At 49.4% G+C, this 11,216-nt stretch overlaps 1 long non-coding RNA gene across 1 annotated transcript; it reads right to left on the reverse strand.

Annotated features, from left to right (window-relative positions):
• Window positions 1-1,567: 1,567 nt before the first annotated feature.
• Window positions 1,568-4,482, reverse strand: LOC132652414 (uncharacterized). The gene is made up of 3 exons (XR_009589961.1): window positions 4,299-4,482; window positions 2,916-2,947; window positions 1,568-1,626 (listed from the first exon to the last, which is right to left on the reverse strand). It is a non-coding gene; the product is annotated as an uncharacterized LOC132652414 (long non-coding RNA).
• Window positions 4,483-11,216: the final 6,734 nt, after the last annotated feature.

The following is an 11,216-nucleotide window of genomic DNA, read 5'->3' on the forward strand; positions in this document are numbered from 1 at the left end:
ATACATTAATGTTTTTAATGAAACAAGGAGACTAACAAAGCAGGACACCCAACATTTTCCTCCAGCTCTGCACACACATGTGTGTACCCCTCCCACATACAAGTATCCCCCCCCAAGAGTGTAAGAGCCAGAGCAGGGGCAACATGGGGTACTGCCCCTGAGCCCTGTCTCCCTGTCCCTCCTAACTAGGGACAAGCATTTAGAACTCCCAATTTAAATGCACCAAGATGACCTTCCCATCCTTATGCCCACATGGAGGTCTGGATTTCAGTCTTTCTCTCTGGTTGAGCCCTGAGTTCCATGGAGTCCATGAAGGCCTTTCTTCTCTATCCAAGTGCTGTTTGGATTGACCCTTGAGTCACCACCTGATTTTGAAGAACCTGCAGAAAGATCATCAGGGGTGATAATTCCTATTTGCTCTGCATTCAAGGAAGCCGGAACCTGAAGGTTTGTCTCTAAGGTCCACCAGGGGAATTAAAAGCTTTGTGCCCCATCTCTGGGAAGGGTGTTTCTCCCAAGGTGACCGTACCATAGGCTGCATGTCCTCAGGACTCTTGCCTGCTCCTTCCTGCACACCAACACCCATATCTTAGATCACACCTGTCTCCGTGAGACTGGAGCCACCTGGTCATCTTCACTCCCGCCACCTTCTTTCACCTCAAGGAGTCTCAGGGAAGGTCCCTGATGAACCTGGTGGGATCCTATGTCTGCTCCTGGTCGTGCAGTGGTGGGAAAACGTACACATAGCCCTGTGGGTGGAGCTAGTGAAGGAACAGTTCTCAAAAGATGGCTCATCACTACCATGAGCGTGATGCTTCACAGGGTTATGGTTCCCTTCATGGATGAGGAGCTGGCACGTAGGACCAACCCCATTGTCTGAGGCCTGGCGACCAGAAAGCTGAAGTTGAACTTGATGTTAGGCAATCTGACTGTGAAGGGCAAAGTTTGTCACATCTTTCCATCCATATCCTATTTCCACACATGGCCATGACTTCTTCAGGCCAGGCACAGCCCTGAGCTTTGGCACTGTGGCAAAGGGGTATATTTATTGTCTCAAAGGATTCTTCAAATCATACTGTACCCATGGGGCAGTCCTGGGCTGGGCGTCAGGGGAACTGTGTCTATCTGGATCGCTATGTGACCTTGAGAAAGTCACTTTCTTTCTCCGAGTCTTAGTATCCTATCAGCTAAATGGCGATGCTTGTCCCTGAGTCCCTGCCCTAGGCATCCAGTGGGACTAATGAGATAATTCCATGAATGAGCTTTCAAAAGCCGCAAAGCCCACGCAGATGTGGGGATTATTCTTATGATCCTGGCCCCACAGGATTAGCTTAAATTATGGAGACGGGCAGGGGGTGGCTCACAAAAAGGTCCAGATGTCCAGCAGCCTTGTTCAAATAATGCACTGCAACCTGCTTTGCAGGGTGACCTCTGATTTACTTATTTTTAGGAATCGATTCATGCTGGGCTTCCCAGACTGTCGCTAGACCCGCATCTCCCCTCTGTGTCAGCTGCACACATCCGGGGGCCGGGGGCTCTTACGGTGTCCTTTTCTTCCTCCTCGGGCCAAGAACTGAAGACTGGACACCACTCCTGACGATGGCTGCTGCGTTTTCTCAGTGTTGTCTGGAAAGGAGACGTGTGTTGGAAGCGCGATCAGAAGCTCACCTCCAGAGTGGTAAGAGTCCAGAAGGAGGGTCACAGGGTAAGGGGGTTGTGTCAGTAGGACTCCTAGTGAACCCTGTTGCCCAGCTGAAGGACCTTCAGGGCCTCATACATGATTGTGTGTCACCACCAGCCCCAGAGCAACAACCATATTCCGTAATGGTTTAAAACCAGACCCTTTCCACGCAATAGTATTATGGGGGACCAATGTTCTGCTGAGTCAAGGAGTCAAGCCATGGTTTGGGGAAGGGGAGCAGGTGAGCCAGGTGGCACATGACATCCTGGACTTTTTCAAAATACCTGCCCACACCTGCCGAAGAAATTCTCTCTCTGCCTCCTGGATGGCCCAGGGGCATTTACAATTTGGAGGTGCCAGGAGACCCTAAAGGAAAAAAAATCAGAAAACCCATACTTTCCTTGCAAACACCCAGGAAAGAGTGAGTGTGTGCATGTGCAGGGCATGGTAGCTGGAGGCAGCCATGATAGTCAGCTGAGACAGAGCTAAACAGGAAGAGTGGAAGCAGGGAGCAGCTTGTTAGCCCACACCTGCTATTGGAAGGCCTGGTGTGGGTCTGAGAGCACAGCCAGGCACATGCCAAGAGGTGCAAGCCAGGAGCTATCCAAGTATGCGCCCTTGGGCACAATGAGTCACACAGGGTGGGTGGCTTGTGGCTAGGAGTCGGGGTGAGCTCACAGGCTGTAGGGAATGGAGGAGTCATCCCTCCCAGGTGCTGTGCTCGCCGATTGGCACGTTTACCCGTTCCGTGCTCGTCAGCTCTGATGCACATGCTGTCCTCATTATCCCAATGCTGAAGAGGAGGACATGGATGAAGACCACTGAGAGTGCAGGGCTCCTGGACAATCCAGGCAGGGCAGCTTTCTGCCACCAGGCTGACTGGAGAGCCTAGACTGGGAAGCCACAAGCCACCATCCCGAGGAGCAAGAGAGAGCCCTGGACACACTGTTTTCATTGGTTATGGTGTTGATGGATGCATCCTTAAAAGCAAGACTATATGGTCCCTTCACTCTTGTCAGTCAGCTCCCTTCACCAGACAGATGAATGATAGGGCCATGTGGGTAACAGAGTCAAGCTCCCTACCCGAAACTATACTAGGCTCTGCTCAGTGCAATTAAACTTCCTGGCCACAGGGGCGATTCGCTGAAGGCTCCTTGCCCTTGGAGGCAAACTCCATTGACATGGTCTTCTTCACCTCTCACACTGAAGGATGGGACCGACTCCCCAGACATACCTCTCTCCACTGGTGTCCATCTGGTGGTAGAGCTTTGGAAAGAAATAGGATAAAATAAAGGAGGAGGTGATGGCTCAGTTGGTAAAGTGCTTGTCACATAAAAATGAGGACCTGTGGTCAAATCCCTAGCCCCCACATAAAAGCGGGGTACTGCGTTGTGTGGCTGGAATCCCAGTGCTGGAGATGGAGAGACAGAAGGACCCCTAGGTCTCTCTCTCTCACACACACACACACAAATAACAATAATAATAATAATAATACTAAAGAGAGAAGTGGCAACAATCACAACAGAACACCTCACGATGATTTATTGTGATAAACCCTCCCCCTGTGGTCAAGAAGTATCCAGGACCCCACTCCAATATCCTTTATCTGTTAAGAGATTTTCATTATTATTATTATTCAATAAGCAGGATTTCAGGCCCTGCCCCCTCCCATTTCCCCCTCCCTTTGGTGGGGACACGAGCCACTTCCAAAAAAAGCCCCAGCTAAGCCTCGCTGTTGATAGAACTTTAATCTTGCTGAGCACATGTTGAGAAGAATAAAACCAATTTTGTTTAGGAAACCAGAGGCCGCACTCAGCTGGAAATGAGCTCTGTGAGCACTCTCAGCTCTGCTTTGGACCTGTGGTGTTAAGGCTGCTGGGTGGAGTTTAGAGGCCCAGGAGACTTAGGTCCAAGGCAGCAGGAAGGAAGGGTCCTCGCCAGGCATCCCTGCCCCAAATCCTTTGATTCTTTCTGTTCTGAGTAGAAAGCAGCTCCCATGCAGCCTGCTTACAGATCAAGGCTAATCTGGGTGTAATTCCCTGCCCAGCTCGCTGCATCCTTAGCAACACATAAATACAGATTAAGGGGTTATATAAATGCAATTTTCTAATTAATCAGTGCAAATCCAGCTACTGCCTGGGACACAGATTTCATTTTTTAATGTGAGAGGTTTTCTTCTTTGAGTTTAGTTTACAAAACACATTCCCACCCCACCCCCCCATCCTTTCTAATGCCCAGTAGCTATGGCGTGTTGGTAGAGAGGCCTGGCAGTTACTAGGGAACCTGTGTGTTGTGGCCCCAAATCCTTTAAATTCATGAAATGAGTGAAATGAAATTCAGTGAAATGAGCCTGAGTTTGGGGCCAGTCAGGTCAGATTTAGTCTTGGCTGTGTGGCCGAGGACCTGTTTCCCAGCCTCTCTGAGCCCCGGTGTCTGCAGTCCTGAGAAGATGAGAAAATACTCATGTTCTTGCTCTAAGAATTACGTCATGTTTGAAAGTGCAATAGCATGGTCCAAACGGGTTGTTATTGCCACAGACGCAGTACAGGGTGTAGCTTAAAATCCCACGCTGCTCTGCCGCCCCTCCCTCTCTCACAATTTGTGACTCAATATTTACCTTGTGTTCAGAACAGTGACGGATTCCAGAAGCATGTGGGATGTGCTCTCCCCAGGCTCTCCCCGCCTCTTTCTCACCCCGCAGGTCCGGATCAGGATAGCCGAAGTGTCGACTGGGTGCCCAGGGGCTAGCGAGAGTCCACCACAGGGTTAGTCATGAGTGTGACGGGCGGCCAGGCTGCGTGCCCTGCCTCCCTGTCTCATGCTAGATTTGTAAGGACAAGCTGAGGAGGTGGAGAGTAGTATTTTTGGGATGAGGGCAGGAAGACTTTAAAGAGAATGAACAACTTGTCTACGATTTCAGGGCTCTCCTTTGATTGACTGTCCTTTTCCTTCTCTTCCTCCTCTTCCTCATTCTCCTTCCTGTCCTCCTCCAGCCCCCCATTCACAGGTCAGTCCGGCCTCTGTCAGTTCAAACTCCCTAGTGCTGAGATCCAGGTACGCACCAACTCACGCAGCGCTCTGTTTCTTAATGCTCCTCCCCATGGTGAGGCTGTGTGTGCCTGTTCAAATGCATGTGAATGCAAACCCACACACGTCACATGTGCAGCCTGGTCCCCCACTGTCCACCTGGCTGGAGTGGTGGAAAAAGGATGAGGAAGGGAAGGTGGAAAAGAGGATCTCCTCTCTTGGTGATGTTGAGAATCAAACCCAAGGCCTGAACATGCCAGGCAAATGCTCTCCACTGAGCTACACTCCCAGATGAAAATCTTCCCCAAACTGATCGATTTTTCTATGTTTCAGGCTCATCATGTTGCTGGTGACCTAAGCATGGTTGCAGGTTATGGGGTCTGGGGACCCTACTTCATTCATGAGTCACTCGGCCTGGCCAGAGCCAGGGGACCCCAGCAGGAATCAGAAGTCTGGGCCCCCCTCCCCCAAGTCATCTGTCTCTTAACATTCCTCAGAAACAGGCTGTCACCTCTGACCTTATCGGTGACCCCCTTCCCCTATATATAACCTCTGACTTCATCTGTGACCTTTGGGTACCCTGGGCATCTCTGACCCCCAATTTCCTTGTCTGAAAGATGAGAGAAAGAACACAACCACAAACTCGGTTGCCTGCTCTTTGATCACTTCCCCTGGCGGGGCGATCTTGTGAGCCCACGGAAGAAGAGGATCCAGATGATGAGACTTGATAGGTTAGGGTCAGATAGTAGGGAAGAAGGACTCCTCCTTTCAGTGGACTAGGGGAGGAGGATGGGGGGAAGAGGGAGGTAAGGAGGGGCTGCAATCCAGAATTAAAGTGAATGAATTGTAATATATATACATATATATGTATATGCAACCACATCTAGGTGGACATTAGGAGCCCCTAAGGAAAAGGCTTACCAGCCAGAGAGAGGCAATGGGAGTGGCCTGGAGGAGAAAAGAAATGGCCACAGAGAAGGGGTGCCTTGGAGACAAAGGCTAGGCAGGTTCTATCTTGTGTACCACACTGTTACCTTAGAAACGCCAGGGGGTGGGGGGCGGACACTGCCCAAGCAGCCTGGGGAGTGCCCGGTGCTGTCACTTTAAAAGCAAAGCAAGTGTTGTTAGCTGGGCTATTTTTTCAGGTGTGTTCTAATTGTGCTAATTAACTCTAAGGTAGATTTTAGCACTCCAGCCTCTATCGCTGCCTTCAAATGCCAAAACAAATCTTGCCATAATTACCAGCAATCCTTTTCATTACCGGCTGCCTAATTATCCTATTAATAGCACATCCTAAGAGACAGTATTTGCTTGGCAGGCAAATATTTGTTTTTAAATGAGAAAACACAAAGACAAACTGCTCTGTTTGCAGAAGGGCTCCAAAATGCAAAATGGCTTATATTCATGGAAAAAAAATAATCCAGATAAAAGTGAATGCTTAATCCATTTGCCGCATCAGGACATTAAGAGACGCCCCCGCTTCTGCCCTGGCTGAAGCCTGCTTGCAGGGGCTTCAGTGGCTTTTGAAGAGCTTCTGTGAAAGGACTTGGGTGACTCAGATGGAGGTGGCCCTGGGGCACAAGCAAAGTTGAAATTAATACTGGACTTAAAGTCATGTTGGAGTCAAAAAGAGACTCCATGGAGCCTTAAGGCCAGAGAGTTTGTTCTTGTATTTGACTGATCATACCTGGGGAGATGGTTTGTTGGGGAAAGTATTTGCCATGCAAGTGTGAGGGCCTGAGTTCAGATCCCCAGCTCTCACAGAAAGCGGGACAGGGTAACAACAGGAGTGCAGTCTGAGTACTCTGGTGACTAGATAGGTACGAGAGACAGTAGACGCCCAGAAGGTCACACACCAGGTAGGCTGCTATGAGGCAGGGGAACAAGCAGCGTCTCAAGTGAGGTAGAAGGCAATGGACCAACAGCCGAGGATGTCCTCTGACCCCTCACATGACCATGGCTGTGCAGGCGTGGCATGTTGCATGTGTACACACGCACACACACACACACACACACACACACACACACACACACATACACCCCACCCCACACACAAGAGTCACTTGGGGAGGGATTAGCTCAGCCATTGAACCTCCTCTCAAGCCTGTGGCTTCCTTCTTGTCTAGCTTTCACATTGTTAAAGTGAAAACGAAGTGATTGGCTCATTAAAAAGCACCACCAATCTGTGGGAGGGGGAGTGAGCAGAGGGTGAATAGGATGAAAATACTGTCTACTCACATATGAAAATGTCACGATGAAGGCTATCATGTGTAGCTAACATGTGCTGATCAAAAATAAAAGATAGCAAAAGCGAATAAGTGACTTGGCTCAATTCACAGACATATCCTGTAATCTATACGAACACACACACACTTTGTTTTGTTTTTTATCTTAGAAATCATGAATGAGATCACACTTTGCGTTAGGTGACACCTTGTGAAAATGTTGTCACGTGACCTATTCAGACCTTGCCAAACGGCCACCTTGTGTGGTTCCATTCAGATCCAGCTCTGTGTTTGTGGCTGCATTTTTGCAAGTATCTAGAGAGAACCATATAGGAAGCTGGCTGGTGCCATAAGGTAGCTGCCTCTACAGATGGCCTGTGCATTCCATCTACCTTTGCTGTTTGAAAACACTGCAGAATGTGGCTGCAATGCCAGACTCCACTGCTGGGCTTTCTCTGCTTCCCCAGCTGGCATGCCCCTCCAGGCTGAGCTGCTGTCCCGCCGGCTCTTGGAGTCTCCCCTGGTTGTGCCAGCTTTTGCTGATTATTCTTGCTCTGGCTCCTTAGAGTGTCTTGCTCACCACCACAATGGTTGCTCACCTAGCTATAGAATTTTGCACACTGTCCGTGTTCTTCGCATCTCCCTCAATAACTCAGCCTCTGGTTCTTACACATCTGGGATAACGTCCTTGCCACAGAAGCCTGAGGACCTGGGTTGGGATCCGCAGTGGTGTGTGCCTGTAATTCCAGAGCTGGGGAAATAGAGACAGAAGGATCCCTGAGGTCAGGCTAGCCAATAAGGGAGTTTCAGCTTCAGAGAGAGCCCCATCTCAAAACTTAGGATGGAGAAACATTTGAGGAAGACACCTAAGGTCACCTCCTGCCTTCACGTGTGGATGTGCACACACACCCGCACATTCATCCACTCACTCGTCCCTACCTTCTTCCCAAACAGAAGAGCCTGTCTCTGAACCCCTTCCCCACCTCAAGGACTCTCCTAAGCTCCCAGCCGCCCCTTGGCCACAGCTTCCCTGGCTTTCAAAGCCCGGCACTGATGGTCCCTTTGGCATCCAGCTCACCTTCCTATTGTCCATACTGATCTTTCTTTCTCTTACCTGAACACTTGTGATTGGCACATAGTAGAAAGTCAATTAAAAGCCCATTTAGAAACGGGTCCACCCTCCACCTAGGTTTGTCTTATTAAAAAGATGCAGATGTCTCCGCATGACCCTCCTAAGTCTTGGTTTCCTCATCCATCAAATGAATCAACTCGGCAGCATCGCTGGGGTATGAGGTAACAGCTCCTGGGAATCTGCCCACACCTGGCTCTTTGTAGGCATTAATTAAATAGTGGTTGTGAGGGCTATTCTTAGAGCTGATTTTTATGGGGCTTTACAACTTGTAATTTGGCTGTTGGCTTCTTTTCCATGTTAGAAGAAAAAAAAGTCTTTGTATTCTTCATTTTCTGAGATTTCAAAACCAAGACTATAAGCTGGGCATTATGATGCACGCCTTTAATCTCAACACTCGGGAGGCAGGAGGAGGTGGATCTCTGTGAGGGCAGCCTGGTCTACAGAGTGAGTTCCAGGACAGCCAGGGCTACACAGAGAAACCGTGGCTCAAAGCAAAACAAAGACTAAATCAAGACAATGTTCAAATGCAGCAGGTTATTTTGAACAAATATTTCAGAAGTTTGGGGCTGGCGAAACAGCTTGTTTGGTAAAGGCCCTTGCCGGCAAGCCTTGACACAAGCTTGATTTCCAGGGCCCACTTATTGGAAGGACAGACCAGTCCCCCCAAGTTGCCCTCTGAACTTCACACTTGTGGTTCGGCAATCCGTATCTCCATCCCCACCCCCAACACACAAACAAACAAACAAAGGTGAAAAGACCAACTTGACACTGGCATGCCGCGGTCTGCCGGGTCCTGCCTGTTAAACGAGTCCTGTGCTCCCGAGGCAGACTCTGGTGAGTGTGGCAGTTTGCATCCTTGGAAGGCTGTGGAAGCTGCGCTTTAAAGTTCCGTGTCTATGCCCACTGCTTCCCTGTGAATCAAACGAGAACTTAGTCATCCAGGTGTGAGTGTGTGCGCATGTGCACTGTACCAACACGCGTGCACATGTGTGTGTGGGAGGCAGGTGTCGATGCTAGGCATCCTCTTTAATGATCCTCCACCTCGTTGGTCATTACCACCATTATCTTTATTACTCTGGGACAAGACGATGTCTCCGGCTGAACCTGTGTTACCTGTGGCTCACCATTTCAGCTCAACTGGCCGGCCCGTGGGCCCCAGGGACCCCACCCCACCCCCCAGCAATGGTTCTGTACACACTATGCCTGGCCTTGTTATGTGCATGCTAGGATCTGAACTCGGGTCCTCACGCCCGCACGGCAAGTGCTGTAAATCGAGGCCTCTCCCCGGCCCCTCTTCCTCCTGCGTTCACTGGAGAACTGTGGTCCAGTGTTCAAGTTTGTTGTGGTGTCTGTCTCGGGTCTTATTGCCTTCTTCTGTGATCTTTCTTGACTCCCTGATTTGATCTGTTTCTCAGAGAACGGAGGCACCTTCTGAGCTGTTCTTTCCCAGGCCTGTGGCTAGGGTAAGGTGTTTCCTGTGACCAAGTCCTGGGACTGTCCTCATGCTCACCACTCAGACCCAGATTGGTTGGTTAAGGAATTCTTACCTGTCATCTTTTCCTCATTGAGGCCTTATACAAACAGGGCGGGTCCCCCCACCACCACGCACACTCTGCCAGTGCACCACCTGTCTTGAGGCTGTTTCTGAAGGAACAGAAGGGACTCGGGGCTATAGGACCCCGTGCCTTCAGCCACAGATAGCTCCCAGAGTGAGCCATCCGCCATTCTGCTTCCCCCCCCCAACTGGCTATTTTCTAAAGATTTATTTTTTATATGTATGAGTGTTTTGCCTACATATTTAGCTGTGTATCACACACTGTCTGGTTCTTACAGAGGCTAAAAGAGGGTGTCGGGTCTCCTGGGACTGAAGCTGCAGATGGTAGTGAACCACCATGTGGGTGCTGGGAACTGAACCTGGATCCTTTGATAGAAACTGAGCCGTCTCTCCAGCTCCTACGCCAGCTATTTCTACTCAGAGGTGAGGTGGCATCAGCCTCCGCTGACTCTGTAGCCAAGACTGAGGCCCCTCCTTCTGCCAGTGTCCAGAGTGACATTGTCAGTTAGGACCCTTTGAGATGAGCAGAGCCTCCTGGGCCTTGCTGGCCTGCAGTCCGGCCCCCCTGCAGTTCCTGTGCCCTGCGCTTGCAGCCTTGGTTCTGCCGATACAGAGCGTGGGGACCAGTCACAAACACAGTGAACAGCAACTGAAAAATCATCTCACTCTGGGATTTCCACCCAATGTAGTACCATCCAACTTCAAGAAATTGTGTCTGGGCAGCTGTTTGTATTAAAAGAATAATCTACACCCATCATCCTACTTTCCTACATACGCTCATTCTGTTCTTTATCCAGAGAAATTCCAACATGTGTTTATTTATTTGTGTGTGTGTGTGTGTGTGTGTATGTGTGTAGAGAGAGAGAGATGTGCGTGTATGGATGTCTATGTCCCGTTGCTAGCATGTGGAAATCAGAGACAACTTTCTGAGTTGGTGCTCTCCTTCCCTGTGGGTTTCAGGGATTGAGCTCAGGTTCTCAGGCTTTTGTGGCAAGCGCTTTTATCCACTGGACCATCTCACTGGGCCTACCATTTTCATAATCACTTACGTCATATGTGGTCTTTGCTCATGGTTATCCTCAGTCCAGGAAAGAGTAAAGAAGTTAGTGGCACCCATCATTGTCACACTGGCCCCCAGAGGCAGCTATTAGAACCAATCGCATTGACATATTTATTTCCCCCTTTACCTAAGAATATTCTTCTGTTTTTCTGTATGATACAGCACTGTATATAATTTGGCTGTTTTAAAACTTTGCTTAACATCGTGTCACAGCATTTTTCTATACTATTTAAAAACAAACGAACAAACCAAAACATACATTTTTGTTTTGTTTTGTTGAGACAGGGTCTCTCCACGTTGTCTAGGCTTGCCTTGAACTCTGACCCTCCTGCCTTGGCTCTGCAGTCCTGGGCTCACAGATGTACGCCACCACTCTTGATGACCCTGCTATCTCATTGCAGATTGCATCAGTTTACTGTGCTGTCGAGTCAGGGTTGGGCTTTGCTGGGTCCCCTTTCTCCTCTGCTATTGTAAGTGTGGTGTGCTTTGTCAATGTGTAGATACTTTCTTCAGGATGTTTCTAAAGGAGAATTTTA

This window comes from Meriones unguiculatus, chromosome 1, assembly GCF_030254825.1.
Source record: "Meriones unguiculatus strain TT.TT164.6M chromosome 1, Bangor_MerUng_6.1, whole genome shotgun sequence".
NCBI lineage: Eukaryota > Metazoa > Chordata > Mammalia > Rodentia > Muridae > Meriones > Meriones unguiculatus.